Source organism: Elephas maximus, chromosome 3 (assembly GCF_024166365.1).
Source record: "Elephas maximus indicus isolate mEleMax1 chromosome 3, mEleMax1 primary haplotype, whole genome shotgun sequence".
NCBI classification, from domain to species: Eukaryota; Metazoa; Chordata; class Mammalia; order Proboscidea; family Elephantidae; genus Elephas; species Elephas maximus.
The window spans coordinates 189655061-189669342 of record NC_064821.1 but is presented as its reverse complement, the minus strand read 5'-3'; the positions used below and the strand labels follow the sequence as shown (position 1 = coordinate 189669342).

The following is a 14282-nucleotide window of genomic DNA, read 5'->3' as shown; positions in this document are numbered from 1 at the left end:
TCTTTCTGCTTAAAATACAGACAGTGGTTTTTGTCTTCTGCGCTAAATCCTGACAGTTGCCAATGCTGACTCTAGACTCCCAGGCTCTTAAACGCACCTGGAGACATGGGATTGGATGAGGCAACCTCCCAGCCCTGTGACTCTTGGCTGCCTAAGACGGAGAGGAGTGAAGAGCAGCCATAGAGTCTATAGCATCTGTCCCTTTTCCTCTATGCAAAGCATTCCTATGAGAGTCTGTGTAATACCCTTGGCTCTGATGCATTCCAGCCTGGTACAGAAGAGCTGGAGTGGGAAGCAGGAGCTGGAGGTCAGAAGGAGAGTCCCTGGAGGCACAGTGAGGAACAGCTGTGCTGAATCACTGCACTTTACCTTTCTCCTGTTTGCAGTTCTACTATTTCCCCTCCTGGGGTGACCACAGGAAACCCTGGTGGTTTAGAGGTTAAGTGCTAACCAAAGGGTCGGCAGTTTGAATCTGCCAGGCACTCCTTGGAAACTCTATGGGGCAGTTCTACTCTGTCCTATAGGGTCACTATGAGTCAACATCGACTAGATGGCAGTGGGTTTTTTTTTTTTTTTGATTTTGGGGCAACCACTAAGAAAACCAGAGCCTCTGTAGATCCAGCCTGGTAATACCTGGGCAATGGGGTTGTTGCAGCTCCCACCACATAGAGCATGATTGAGGCCGTATCGAAAACCTGGCCATCTCCTTTTGGGTAGGCCAAGAAAATCAGTGGAGTTGCAAGAGGACCCAACAGTGGTAGCTGGGGTTTGGAAATGGTGTGAGCCATCACTAGTGCCATCCAGGCCAGGAAGAAAGGCACGTGGCCGTGGTGTGGGGGACGGGCATGGCTGAGGGGAGCTGGGTTGACACATAACTTCTGTCTCTAGCCGTGTACAAGTGGCAACAGGATGTATTAAAAAGAAACTATTGGGTGAAAGAAAATAGAAACCAGAAGGATATAAAACACACTGGAAATAATTTTCTTAATTTTATGCAAACTTAAATTCCCACACGATAAAACAGTACACATTAAGTAAACATGCAGACAAATAGATACATATTAAACATGATAAGTGTGTAGTGCGAGAGGGAATTGGGAATGGAGAAAAATTTTTAAAAATAACCAAAAGGAAGAACTTTCCTGTAGCAATGTTGATAATATGCCATATACCAAGGGTGATTATCGCTCCACTCCTCCGCCCCTGTAATTCAAAATAAGCAAATGCCAATTAAAATACAATGAAATCATGTTGGTTATGACACACTATTCAAAAAGCACAGAGTTTTTCAATGTAAAATTCAATCATTTTTCCTCTCGTCCGCACCTACTCAGTCCTTCTCACCATGGGCAACGATTATAACTAATTCTTGCATGTCCTTAACTGATGGATTTAAAAACCATAATGACTGGCTTTAAGCAGTGATCAGGAAAGATCTGATGTCAGTGGGAGGGTGGGTAGAGATGGAGGCAGAGACCCAGACTGCAGCTGGTGGGGCTGGTGGGCCAGGCTGGCGAGAGTTCCTGCTTGGGGCAGCAGCAGAGAGATGTAGATACATTTTCAGGTAACGCTGTGAGGAATTTCTGGGTACGAGACAAGTGCATGAGAGAAAGGGGTAAGTACAGAAAGCGGGTAAGTTTCACTGAGGACTGAAAGGCTGACTGGAGAATGTGAAGAGCCTGAAAATAACCCCCATCCTAAAACAAAAACAAAAACAAACCCGTTGCCATTGAGTCCATTGTGGCTTATAGTGAGTATAACTGCCCCACAGAGTTTCCAAGGACAGCCTGGTGGATTTGAACTGTCAACCTTTTGGTTAGCAGCCATAGCTCTTAACCACTACACCACCAGGGTTTCCTAGGAGTGGTATTAAGAGTCCCAGGGTGGCTCAAATGGTTAAGTTCTTGGCCACTAACTGAAGGATTGGAGATTAGAACCTTCCCAGAGACATCTTGGAAGAAAAGCCTGGAGATCTTGCTCCGAATAGTCATAGCCATGAAAACCCTACGTAGCAGTTCTACTCTGATGTACACGGGCTTGCCATGATTCAGACTCAACTTGATGGAACTGGTTTGTTTTTTCTGTGATGGTAATAGGAACAGCTGTGGGGAACAGCCTGAGTGGTCCAGGATCTCCTGTGGGGAACTTTAGGGGCAGGGGTAACAGGCAAAGAGTAAACTTCAGTGATTTAGCGCAGCTTTTCCTCAGTGTGCCCCCAGGGACTCTCCTTCTGACCACAAGCTCCTGCTTCCCACTCCAGCTCTTCTGCAGCTGGGAGGAACACATCAGTGCCAAGGGTGTTTCACAGACTTTCATGAGAATGCTTTGCCTAAAGGAAGGAAGACAGATGCTAAAGACTCTATGACTTGTCTTCACTCCCTTCCTCCATAGGCAGCCAAGAGTCACAGGGCTGGGAGGTCACCTCGCTCAGTCCCATGTCTCCAGGTGCATTTAAGAGCCTGGGAGTCTGCAGTAACCATTTGCAACCGTCAGGGTTTAGTGCAGAAAACAGAAATCACTCCCCGTGTGTGTGTATATATATATATTTAACAAATTTTTATTGTGCTTTAATTGAAAGTTTACAAATCGAGTCAGTCTCTCACACAAAAATTTGTATACACCTTGCTTTAAATTTCTAATTGCTCTCTCCCTAATGAGACAGCACACTCTTTCCTTTCTACTCTCTCTCCTTGTGTCCATTTGGCCAGCTTCTGGCCTCCTCTGCCCTCTTATGTCTCCTCCAGACAGGAGATGCCAGCATAGTCTCATGTGTCTACTTGATCCAAGAAGCTCATTCGATAAAGAATCATTTTCTATCCCACAGTCAGTCCAATCCCTGTCTGCAGAGTTGGCTTTGGGAATGGTTCCTGTCTTGGGCTAACAAAAGGTCTGTAGACAATGACCTTTGGGATCCTTCTAATCTCAGTCTGACCATTAAGTCTGGTCTTTTTATGAGAATTTTGGGTCTGCATCCCACTACTCTCCTGCTCCCTCAGGGGTTCTCTGTTGTGTTTCCTGTCAGGGTAGTCATTGGTTGTGGCTGGGTACCATCTAGTTCTTTTGGTCTCAGGCTGATGTAATCTCTGTTTTACGTGGGCATTCCTGTCTCTTGGGTTCATAATTACCTTGTATCTTTGGTGTTCTTCATTTTTCCTTGTTCCAGGTGGGTTGAGAACAATTGACGCATCTTAGTTGTCTGCTTCCTAGCGTTTAAGTCCCTGGACACCACTCTTCAAAGTGGAATGCCAAATGTTTTCATAATTGATTTTATTATGCCAATTGACTTAGATGTCCCCTGAAACCATGGTCCCAAAGCACCCGTCCCTGCTACATTGGTCTTTGAAGTGCTCAGTTTATAAAGGAAATTTCTTTGCTTTTGGCCTAGTCCAGTTGTGTTGACCTCTCCTGTGTTCTGTGTTGTTTTTCCCTTTGCCTAAATAAAACTTACCTAGTATCTAATTGGGAAAATCTCTCTCCCTTCTTCCCTCACTACCCCCTCTCGTAACCTTCAAAGAATATTTTCTTCTCTGTTTAAACTATCTCCCCAGTTCTTATAATAGAGTTCTTATACAATATTTGTCCTTTTGCAACTGACCAGTTTCACTCAGCATAGTGTCTTCCAGGTTCCTCCATGTTATGAAAAGTTTCATGGATTCATCATTGTTCTTTACCGATGCATGGAATTTCATTGTGTGAATATACCATAATTTATTTATCCATTCATCTGTTGATGGGCACCTTGGTTGCTTCCATCTTTTTGCTGTTGTAAACAGTGCTGCAATGAACATGGGTGTGCATATATCTGTTCATGTAAAGGCTCTTATTTCCCTAGGATATATTCCAAGGAGTGGAATTGGTGGATCGTACGGTAGATCTATTTCTAGCTTTAAAAAAAAAAAAAATTAAGGATGCGCCAAATTGATTTCGAAAGTAGCTGTAGCATTTTACATTCCCTCCAGCAGTGTATAAGTGTTCCAGTCTCTCCACAGCCTCTCCAACATTTATTATTTTGTGCTTTTTGAATTAATGCCGGCCATGTTGGAGTGAGATGGAATCTCATTGTAGTTTTGATTTGCATTTCTCTAGTGGCTAATGATCATGAGCATTTCCTCACGTATCTGTTAGCTACCTGAATGTCTTCTTTAGTGAAGTGCCTGTTCATATCTTTTGTCTGTTTTTTAATTGGGTTGTCTTTTTCTGGTTGAGTTTTTGCAGTATCATGTAGATTTTGGAGATCAGGTGCTGATCGGAAATGTCACAGCTAAAAACTTTTTCCCAGTAGTCTTTTTACTCTTTTGGTGAAATCTTTGGATGAGCACAGGTGTTTGATTTTTAGGAGCTCCCAGTTTTCTAGTTATTCTTCTGCACTGTTATTAATGTTTTGTATACTGTTTATGCCATGTACTAGGATATCTAGCATTGTCCCTATTTTTTCTTCCATGATCTTTATTGTTTTAGATTTTATATTTAGGTCTTTGATCCATTTTATGTCTTTTTCTGTGCATTGTGTGAGGTATGGGTCTTGTTTCATTTTTTTGCAGATAGATATCCAGTTATGCCAGCATCACTTGTTAAAAAGACTGCCTTTCCCCCAATTAGCTGACTTTGGGCCTTTGTCAAATATCAGCTGCTCATATATGGATCAATTTATGTCTAGATTCTCAATTCTGTTTTTTTTTTTTTTTTTAATGTCTGGATTCTCAATTCTGTTCCATTGGTCTATGTATCTGTTGTTGTACCAGTACCAGTACCAGTACCAGGCTGTTTTGACTACTGTGGCAGTATAATAGACTCTAAAAACAGGTAGAGTGAGGCCTCCCACTTTGTTCTTCTTTTTCATTGTTACTTTACTTATCCAGGGCCTCTTTCCCTTCCCTATGAAGTTGGCAATTTTTTTCCGTTTCATTAAAAAATGTCTTTGGAATTTGGATCAGAATTGCATTTTATCTATAGATGCCATTCGGTAGAATAGACATTTTCACAAAGTTAAGTCTTCCTATCCATGAGCAGAGTATGTTTTTCCACTTATGTAGGACTCTTTCAGTTTTTTGTGGTAGAGCCTTGTAGTTTTCTTCATATAGGTCTTTTACATCTCTGGTAAGATTTATCCCTGAGCATTTTATCTTCTTGGGGGTCACTGTAAATTGTATTGATTTGGTGATTTCCTCCTCAATGTTCTTTTTGTTGGTGTAGAGGAATCCAACTGATTTTTGTATGTTTATCTTGTATCGTGATACTCTGCTGAACTCTTCTATTAGTTTCAGTAGCTTCCTTGAGGATTCTTTAGGGTTTTCTGTTTATAAGATCATGTCATGCGCAAATAGGTATACTTTTACTCCTTCCTTGCCAATCTGGATGCCCTTTATTTCTTTACCTAGCTTAATTTCTCTGGCTAGTACTCCAGCACAATGTTGAATCAGAGTGGTGATAAAGGGCATCCTTCTCTGGGTCCCATTCTCATGGGGAATGCTTTCAGAATCTCTGCATTTAGGTGATGTTGTCTTTTGGCTTTGTATAATGCCCTTCATTATGTTGAGGAATTTTCCTTCTCTTTCTTTTTTGCTGACAGTTTTTATTATGAATGGGTGTTGAACTTTGTCAAATGCCTTTTCTACATGAATTGATAAAATCGTTTGGTTCTTGTCTTTTGTTTTATTTATATGATGAATTACATTGTTTTTCTGATGTTGAACCATCTCTGCATACCTGGTGTGAATCATTGGCTAGAATTTTGTTGAGGATTTTTGCATGCACGTTCATGAGGGATATAGGTCTGTAATTTTCTTTTTTCATGGTCTTTACCTGGTTTTGGTATCAGGGATATGCTGGCTTCCTAGAATGAGTTTGGAAGCATTCCATCATTTTCTATGCTCTGAAATACCGTTAGTAGTAGCGGTGTTAACTCTTCTCTGAAAGTTTGGTAGAACTCTGCAGTGAAGCCGTCTGGACTAGGGCTTTTTTTTTTTGTTGGGAGTTTTTTGATTACCTTTTCAATCTCTTCTTTTGTTATGGGTCTATTTAGTTGTTCTAACGCTGTTCATGTTAATTTAGGCAGGTAGTGTGTTTCTAGGAATTCATCCATTTCTTCCTGGTTTTCAAATTTATTAGAGCACAATTTTTCATACTAATCTGATATGATTCTTTTAATTTCAGTTGGGTCTGCTTTGATATCACCCATCTCATTTCTTATTTGGGTTATTTTTATCTTCTCTTGTTTTTCTTTTAATAGTCTGGCCAATGGTTTATCAGTTTTGTTAATTTTTTCCCAAAGAACCAGCTTTTGGTCTTGTTAAGTCTTTCAATAGTTTTTCTGCTCTCTAATTCATTTAATTCTTCTCTAACTTTTATTATTCACTTTCTTCTGGTGCCTGAGGGTTCACTCCCTATATTTTAAGCAGCAAGACAATTAATCAAGGGTCTCAAGGGCTTATAACTCTTTGGAGGGCTGGAGGAGAGGAAGTTAGAGACCCACTGCAGAACTGTTGCTTGCAAGGTGAACCTTCTTGGCTGTGACCCAGAATTTAGAAAACTGGTTCTAGGACAGCTACCATCATGGCACCACCACAGCTCCCATGCCCACAAAGCAGGTGACTGGACAGTGTCACTGAGGGTACAGCTTCTGTGAACACTTACCTGTGTTGGAGCTGGCTTTGCAACAGCCTCTCCTGCACCTTCTAAATCTCTCTGGAGATTCTCAACCTAATCATATCTGGGCCCTGGATGCAAAAGAACCTCAAAATGTGATTTTCCACTTTCCGTCTCCAAATAGGAGAGATCTAGAGAGTAATTACCATACTGACCACAGAGCCGAATTTGGATCTTGACAGTGATTCCTGGCATATTCCCGGGGTCCCCACGTGGCTGTGTGATGAGATGATACTGAAGTGTCTCACTGACTATCTCTGGCTGAGTGTCAGTCCTTCCTCTGTCAGTAATCGCAGTCTCCCTCTGGGGATTCGGGTGAAGATCTGGCAAGATGATGTCAGTGAGGATTTTTTTTAAAACATAGTGAGCTTCCCTAATGGGAAAGGTTTTGTTCCCAGGAAATAGTGCCCACAGACAGCTCTTGCAGAGGGGCTCAAGGCCTGAACAGTAGAACAACCATGGCTTTGGGAATCACAGAGGCCCCACTCACTGTTGCCGTTGCCCTGGAGTCCACATTTTCCCGGATGGAGGTACCTGTGGGATTCTCCTGTGCAGGGTCACCTGTCCTGGAGTGTAGGCTCCTGCAGGGAAGGCAGTGGTGTGACCCCTTGCCCAGCCCAGACGGTAACACCATCAGAGGCTCACCAAGAGGGCAGTATGATTTGGAGAGGTCTTTGAAGTCTGAGAGATCTGGATTAGAATCCCAACTTTGTCATATTCAATCTGAGTAACCTTTAGAATCCCAGCCTTAGTCCTAATTTGCTCATCTGTAAGAAGCTACAATACCTACCTCACTGTGTTAGAGAGCTCTATGTGAACTCACAGGGCTCTCACGGGACTCTGAGGCAATGTACATAAAACAGTAACCCACTCCGTGGCTCATTCCAGTACTTGGAAAAGGAAGTGGTTATTACTACCCATTGATAGAATGTTGTGGAATGACTGAATGAACAGGTATTTCTTCCCTCCCAGATCCCTAGAGTCCATTATCCTTGAGATAAGGCAATGTACTCAACTCTGTCCACATCTCTCTTACATGGGGCCTCCTCTCACTGGCCAGGAGCCTGGGCTGGGCAGAATTGTGGTGATGTGGCCTGATAGTGATAGGTACTGGAGACCCAGCATATCTAGAAGGAAGTTTTGAGGATAGCTTCTTCGGTGTGTAGCCCCACCCAAAGTGGTACAATGTTTGGTGAAACTAATGAACACTACCACAGGGCACCCAGTCCCTGGGAAGATCTCAGGCCGAGCTGCATAAAGGGCCTGCTTTGTGCCCAGATGCACAGTCTCACTAATTCTCTCCACTGGGATCATCCTCCACTCTAGTAAGTCTGTACCTGTCTTTGTTCTTTCCTAGGAGTCAGGGTGCCCACCTGGTCTGCTTCCTGCAGCTGTGGGGGAATACTAACCTGGCCTGGGAGTCAGTATGCATGGGTTCTGCAGACAATAGAGTGGGACCTTGTGCTTGTCCTGGGAAATTCCATATCCCCTCCTCTCAACTGGTCTCAGTGGGGGCTGGCTTGGCGAGATGATCTTGTTATTCCTCTTGGCTCAGTATTAGGTGCTTTCCTGAGAGCTGTCAAGTAAAAAATATCTTGCTTCTGTAGCCCTTGGTTTTCTTTACTCCCTGGTTTCAGTGCATTGTTTTGGCACAAGGTCTTCCAAAACAACTCTGGGGATTCTTGGAGGGCGGAGGGGTCAGAATTGGTGGTAGCTGTGTACTGAGGTACATTGTGGGAAATTGAACTTGGGCCTCCTGCTTGGAAGGTGGGAGTTCTAGCACTGTGTTAGATATCCGGAAACCCAGGATTCTCGACCCGATTGCTCAGGCTGGTGGTCCTTTGTAATTTCCTAGGTGGAAGTCGGAAGAATGGGGTAGACCAAAGGCTATGCTTGATGGGAATTCTTGCCTTGGGATTTGATGCTTCTCTTTGTTATCTGGCTCCCAACTGGGTGAGCCAGAAGACATTGGGTAGCCATCCTCTGAAGGTCAGCTCCTGCTCCTCACTAATACAACCCTGATCTCCACTGTTCCCCTCCCTCTCTCCCCAGACTCCCTCAGGAATGGTGTCAGGACCGAGGGCTCAGTTCCACTCTCCCCTCCCTGAGACCAATTTACCTCACCATTTGAGAAAGACAAGTTCCTTTTTTTCTGTCTTACCTCAGCCCTCACTCGTTCCTTGGCCTTGGCCTTCAAACTCTCTTCCACCCAGTTCATTCTCATTGATTTCTTGTCTGTAGACTCTTGTCTTGGAATAAAAGTGAAGATGAGCAACACTGCAGCTGAGAAAGTCAAGATATGCCACACTCCAGCTGAGAATTTGGCACTGAGCTTGGTCGAACTATTTCATCGATATACGGGGCATGATGATAAGATCAATAGGGAAACTTGTTGAAGCTGCTGAAGGAGAACTTCCCCAACTTCCTCAATGACTGTGTGAGTAGGGGTCTGGCTTCTCTGGGGCAAGAAGAGGCTGTGTATGCGTGTGCAGGAAGGAGACAGGGTGGGTGGATGGAGTCCATGGGCTTTGGCATGTCTGAGAACCCCGCTTTGACGTGGATGCACTGTTTCTGATTGGCTGATCTGCAGTCTGGCCCTTCCTTGATTCTCTCTCCACGCCTCCTCTCTCTCCTCATTTTACCTCCAGGCCCAAGGCAGGGCCAGTGCCATGTGGAGGCAGAATTGAGTATTCTAGGAGCTCAGGACAAAGAGTCATGCTCTTCTTTCTCCTGGACACCTGTCCTGCCCCTGGGGCTCCCTGCTCGTGACCCTGGAAAAATCACCCACACTCTGATCCTTGGTTTTCTCATCTGCAAAAGGAGATAATAGAACTTAATTTCCTGAGGTGGCGTTGTTGAAATGAAATTATTTATTTGAAAATGCTGTGAAAATGAGAAAAAGTGGTGGACATATTAGAGACTCAAGAAAGTGTTATGATTTGAAAGTCAGTGAATAGACTAAAGCATCTGCCCTCCCACTGGTCACTGAGAGTCCCTCCAACTGTCTGGTTGCCTTAGGGGAAAAGGTTGCCTCCTAAAGGCTCTTCTTCACAGTTTCCTGGGAGAAGAGGTTACTGTTAGCTGCTTTTCAGCATCTTAGCAATAGGCAAGCCTCCACTGCCAGGCGAGTGGTGGCTGTGTACCAAGGTACATTGGTGGGGAATTGAACTTGGGCCTCTGGTTTGGAAGGTGGGAATCCTAGCACTGTGGGAATTCTGCCACTGAACTACCACTGCCTGTGGAAACAGAGGTATCAGTGAGAATCAAGAACACTACAGGCAAGGCCGCCATCTTTTACGCGGGCAAAGTGCATTCGTATTCCTAATTTCATTTAATTGTCAGAAGGAATCATTAGCACAGATTGAGACTAAGGAACAGAAGAAATGGGACAGAGCTGATAGGTTTTGATGGGAAAGAGTTTAAGTGTGAAGACCATTAGAGAATGAGGAGAGTAACTGGCTGGGCTGTATTGGTGCCCTGGGAGAAGAATGAAGACAGTGCTTCTGAAGGGGAGGTGGTGGATGAGCCTGAGCCCCCTTGTCATTTATCAGTGTACTCCCCATGCAAGTTGTCATTTTTGGCCAGAAATCTCCAGTGACGAGTCAGAGCTTGATTTTGCTTGACCCCATCTTTCCATCTCCATAGCCTCACCTGACCAACCACACCTTTGGTTCAGACCTAGGTGTTGTCTCTTCATGTGTCTCTATTCTCCCCTTCCCCCTGGATAATATTTTCATGTTTGTTTGTATGTTTTTTAACCCCACAGGAAAGAAGGGGCAAAAATTACTTATGCAATGTCTTTGATGAAAAAGACAAGAATAAGGATAAGAAGATTGACTTTTCTGGGTTTCTTTCTGTACTGGGAGACATAGCCACTGACTACCACAAACAGAGCCATGGTGCACCGCCCTGTTCCAGGGGATGCCAGTGATCCCTGGCCAGTCCAGCCTACAGGCCTCCAGACACCCCCAAAACAATAAGGTATCTCCTTGCACCTGATACTTGCATTACTTCTTTCTTCTCTTTTGGTGGTATGAGTGGACAAATGGAAAAATACTGACTCTTGGCTTTGTAGACTCTCCACAAGGGAGTCAAGCCACCTGACATTTACTGCAGAGAGGCCTTCCTGTTCTTACCCCAGGCCCACTTCTGCTCCTTAGGGCCCCAATGTAGCCCAACTGCTGACATCACAGGAGGGCCCTGCTAGTATGGCACATGCTCTTTTTTCTTCTGGGATAGAGCTGGGATCCTGGGGTGTCTCCTTGTCTCCCAAGTGGTGCCTGTCTGTGCTTTAGTGTGTAGGGGGTGGGGCACCTCAGGTGTGGCACTGAGATGTCCATCACCCACCTGGCTGTTTAAGAAAGAGCAGGGAGGAGGAACAGATGCTTTATTTCCTAGCCCTTCAGTTCAGTCACTTCTAAGGGCCATGGAGGAGTTGGATCTCTCCTCTGAGGTCAAAAGTACACCCTGAACCAAAGTCCTGCCTTTCCCTTGAGCCTGAGGGCCAGTGGGTATTTTCTGTATGGGTCATTGTCATGAATGGGAAGAGGCAGCAGGGTCCTGAGAACCACCTCCTCCTCCAGAAGTCCATGGATTTTTTTTTCTCGTATGTATGAGCCTGCAGTACGTGTGTGTGTGTTTGTGTGTGTTTATGCATATGTGTGTGCGTGAATGAGATGGAGCTTCTGTTCTGAGGTGTGAGACATGTACACTGTGGAGAGAGAAGTGAGGAAACAGTGAAGATTTAGAGCTTGTTGTCTAGTGGGGAAGTCCCAAAGGAAGGAGCTGAAAGAATAGGGCTGGTTAAAGTCCACACTAGTTATGTGTTTCCTTATGGGTGCTGGAAGGAGTCTTCCCTCAGTGGGATACTTGAAAAACAAACTAACCTTTTGGTCAGATAAAGTGGGAAGGGAGAAACAAACTCCCAGTGTGGTGTCCTCTACTTGGGATCACACACTACTGGGCACTTAGGGCTCAGAAATCAACATGGCACAGGGTCTGCCTTCCCTTCCCTGGCTCTCTGGAGGACACCAATCCCCTTGTTGCCTCTTCCCTGGGAAGGCAGGTGGGCTGCTCACTCTCGACGTGCTCAATCCTGAAAGAGACAGGAGGCAGGAGGGGTCAGTATTGACTTCCATCCCCAGTACCATGTCCATCTTCCAGGCCATGTCCCCTACACCTCCTTCTTGAGGTTCACTCCATCTCATTCTGTCACTCCTATCCACTTGGTCACAGTCGCCTACTCACCTACTGGTCACTCCCGTCTTTCAATCTGACCTGCTGTTTCCTTCTATATCCCACCAACAGGATCTGCTTGAGATAAGATAATAATCATTTGCTAATTAACTAACTAACAAGTCCCTCCTCACTTATTCCTTCTCTCCACTTGGTTTCCCTTTCTACTCTGGGCTTTGTCACAAGTTGGCTGTACTCCATTCTGATGTTCTCCTCTCCACCTACCTCTGCTTAGTCTTGTTGCTCCTTCTCTCTCTCACTTTCATTTCCCCTACTATTCAAACAAATCAGGTCCTTGGGTTTCTAAGTCTCTTCTTCTTCTCTCTTCCTGTCAGCCTTGGCTGCTGTCACCTCCTTCCCTCAGCCTACCTTCCATGATCCACCGCCACAACTCAACTTGGCTTTTGTCTTTTCTTTACCCACACCTGTCTTGCAACTTCCCAGTCTAGAATCATTCTCAACTTTTGCCTCCTCTCTTCCGCTACCCAGTGTGCTTATCCATGATGATTCATTTTCAGCTAGAGCCCTGACAGTGGTCTGGTCTCCTGCCTGCATCCTTGACCTCATTTTTCTCTGAACTCCTCCTAACAGCTATGCTCTGGGAATAGGTCCAAATATTTGCAAATCCCCACAACACTCCATGCTGTTTCCTGCTTTCATTACATTTGCCGTCTCTGTTTCCTCTGCCTGAAATTTCTTTCTCAGTCTTGCCTGCCTTGGAACATCTTGTCTTAATTCCGAGTTTAAGTGTCATCTTCTATGTAGTGATTGTACTTGCAGGTGACCCCAAGGATGTGAGAACTTCCCCTTTTGTTTATCTATTGTACATTATGCTTTTTTTACTTCTAGCATCCACAACACCTACTTCATTTATCTGATCTCTTCTATAATATGAGTTCGTCGAGGATAGAGACTGTTTGCACCTCTGGATCCTCAACACCTAGCAGTATACCTGGCACAGACTAGGTGTTTATAAACGTTTATTGACACAAAACAACTTTGAATATTAATTTAATTTAACCCCCAAGTTCTTCTGCCCTAGTGATAAGAGCAGACTGCGAAGTGGCTCTGGCGCCTGTTGGAATATTTACAGACCCTAGTAGGTCAGAACCCTGCATCAGGGCAATCAAGAGTTCAAACAGCTATTGGGGTCATCCATAGAATCACGAAAATGGATACTTGCAAAAGCAGGCATTGGAACCTGGGTTGTGTCTTAGGCTGTGGTCTCTACAGAAGTAAATCTTTTGCTATCAAGTTGATTCCAGGTCATAGCGGCCCTATAGGATGGAGTAGAACTGCCCCATAGGATTTCCAAGGAGTGGCTCGTGGATTTGACCTGCCGGCCTTTTGATTAGCTGCTGGAGCTCTTAACCACTGTGTCACCAAGGAAAGAGAGAGAGAGAGATTTATCTCAAGAAAATGCCTCAAGCAGCTGTAGGAGCCTGGCCAGTCCCCAGCCTGTGGGTCAGGTGTCAGGTTGGAGACTTTCCCTGGCTCACGTAGCAGCAGAGGCTGATGAATTCAAGATTGGCAAGCAGATGGTAGGCTGCTGGCTCATAGGCTGTGGAGGTTGACGAATCCAAGATTGGAGGTAAGACAGGAGGCTGCTCGCTCACACGCTGCAGAGGCCTTCAACCCCCAAGATTGGCAGTCAGTATGGCAGTCCACTGGCTCAAGTCCTAAGAACAAGAGTTCAGATGATGACAATAGGGATGCAGGGTCAGGAGTGAGCAAAAGGCAGAGAGCTTTGCCAGAACGTCTGTATACATTGGATGCAGTCCACACCTTTGAGGAAACCCCCTTACGATGAGTTGGCTGATCATATCAGATCACATCATGGAAGTGATTACATTATATCACAAAATGAAGGATAAATACATGATTACATAACTGGCAAAACTACATCGTTACCTAATTGCCAAACTACATCATTACATAACAGTCAAATCATTGAGAATCATGGCCCAGCCAAGTTGAAAAACAACCTTACCAATCACAGTCCACCACCTGTCAACTTGGCACCTGTACACATCTTCTTAAACCATGCGGAATCTCTGAATAAAGACAATTACAGAGTCTTACTTGCACGCAACATAGCTGACATGCATACAATCAAAAACCAGTTTTCATCCTATATTTTATAAATGAAGAAAACAAAAATATTTGATGCACAAATACAAAGAAGGAATACTCATAACAATTACAATCTTTTTTCTGCAACTGGGTATGTGGTTGTAACTGGTATTTAGAACTACCTTCTTCCACCACCCATTTTGCATTCCCTTTGCCATCAGCAAGCACTTTAGCTGGTTGTGTTTCTTTGCTTGGTGAGGTGACCCAACCTTCATTCCTGAAGGGTCTGGGCTATTAGTAGTCATGTCCGAGTTGGGCTGCTGTAGTTT

General features: G+C 44.5%; 1 pseudogene; it reads left to right on the top strand.

The window, feature by feature from the left end:
• Window positions 1-8449: 8449 nt before the first annotated feature.
• LOC126073627 (protein S100-A7-like) lies at window positions 8450-10576 on the top strand (annotated as a pseudogene).
• Window positions 10577-14282: the final 3706 nt, after the last annotated feature.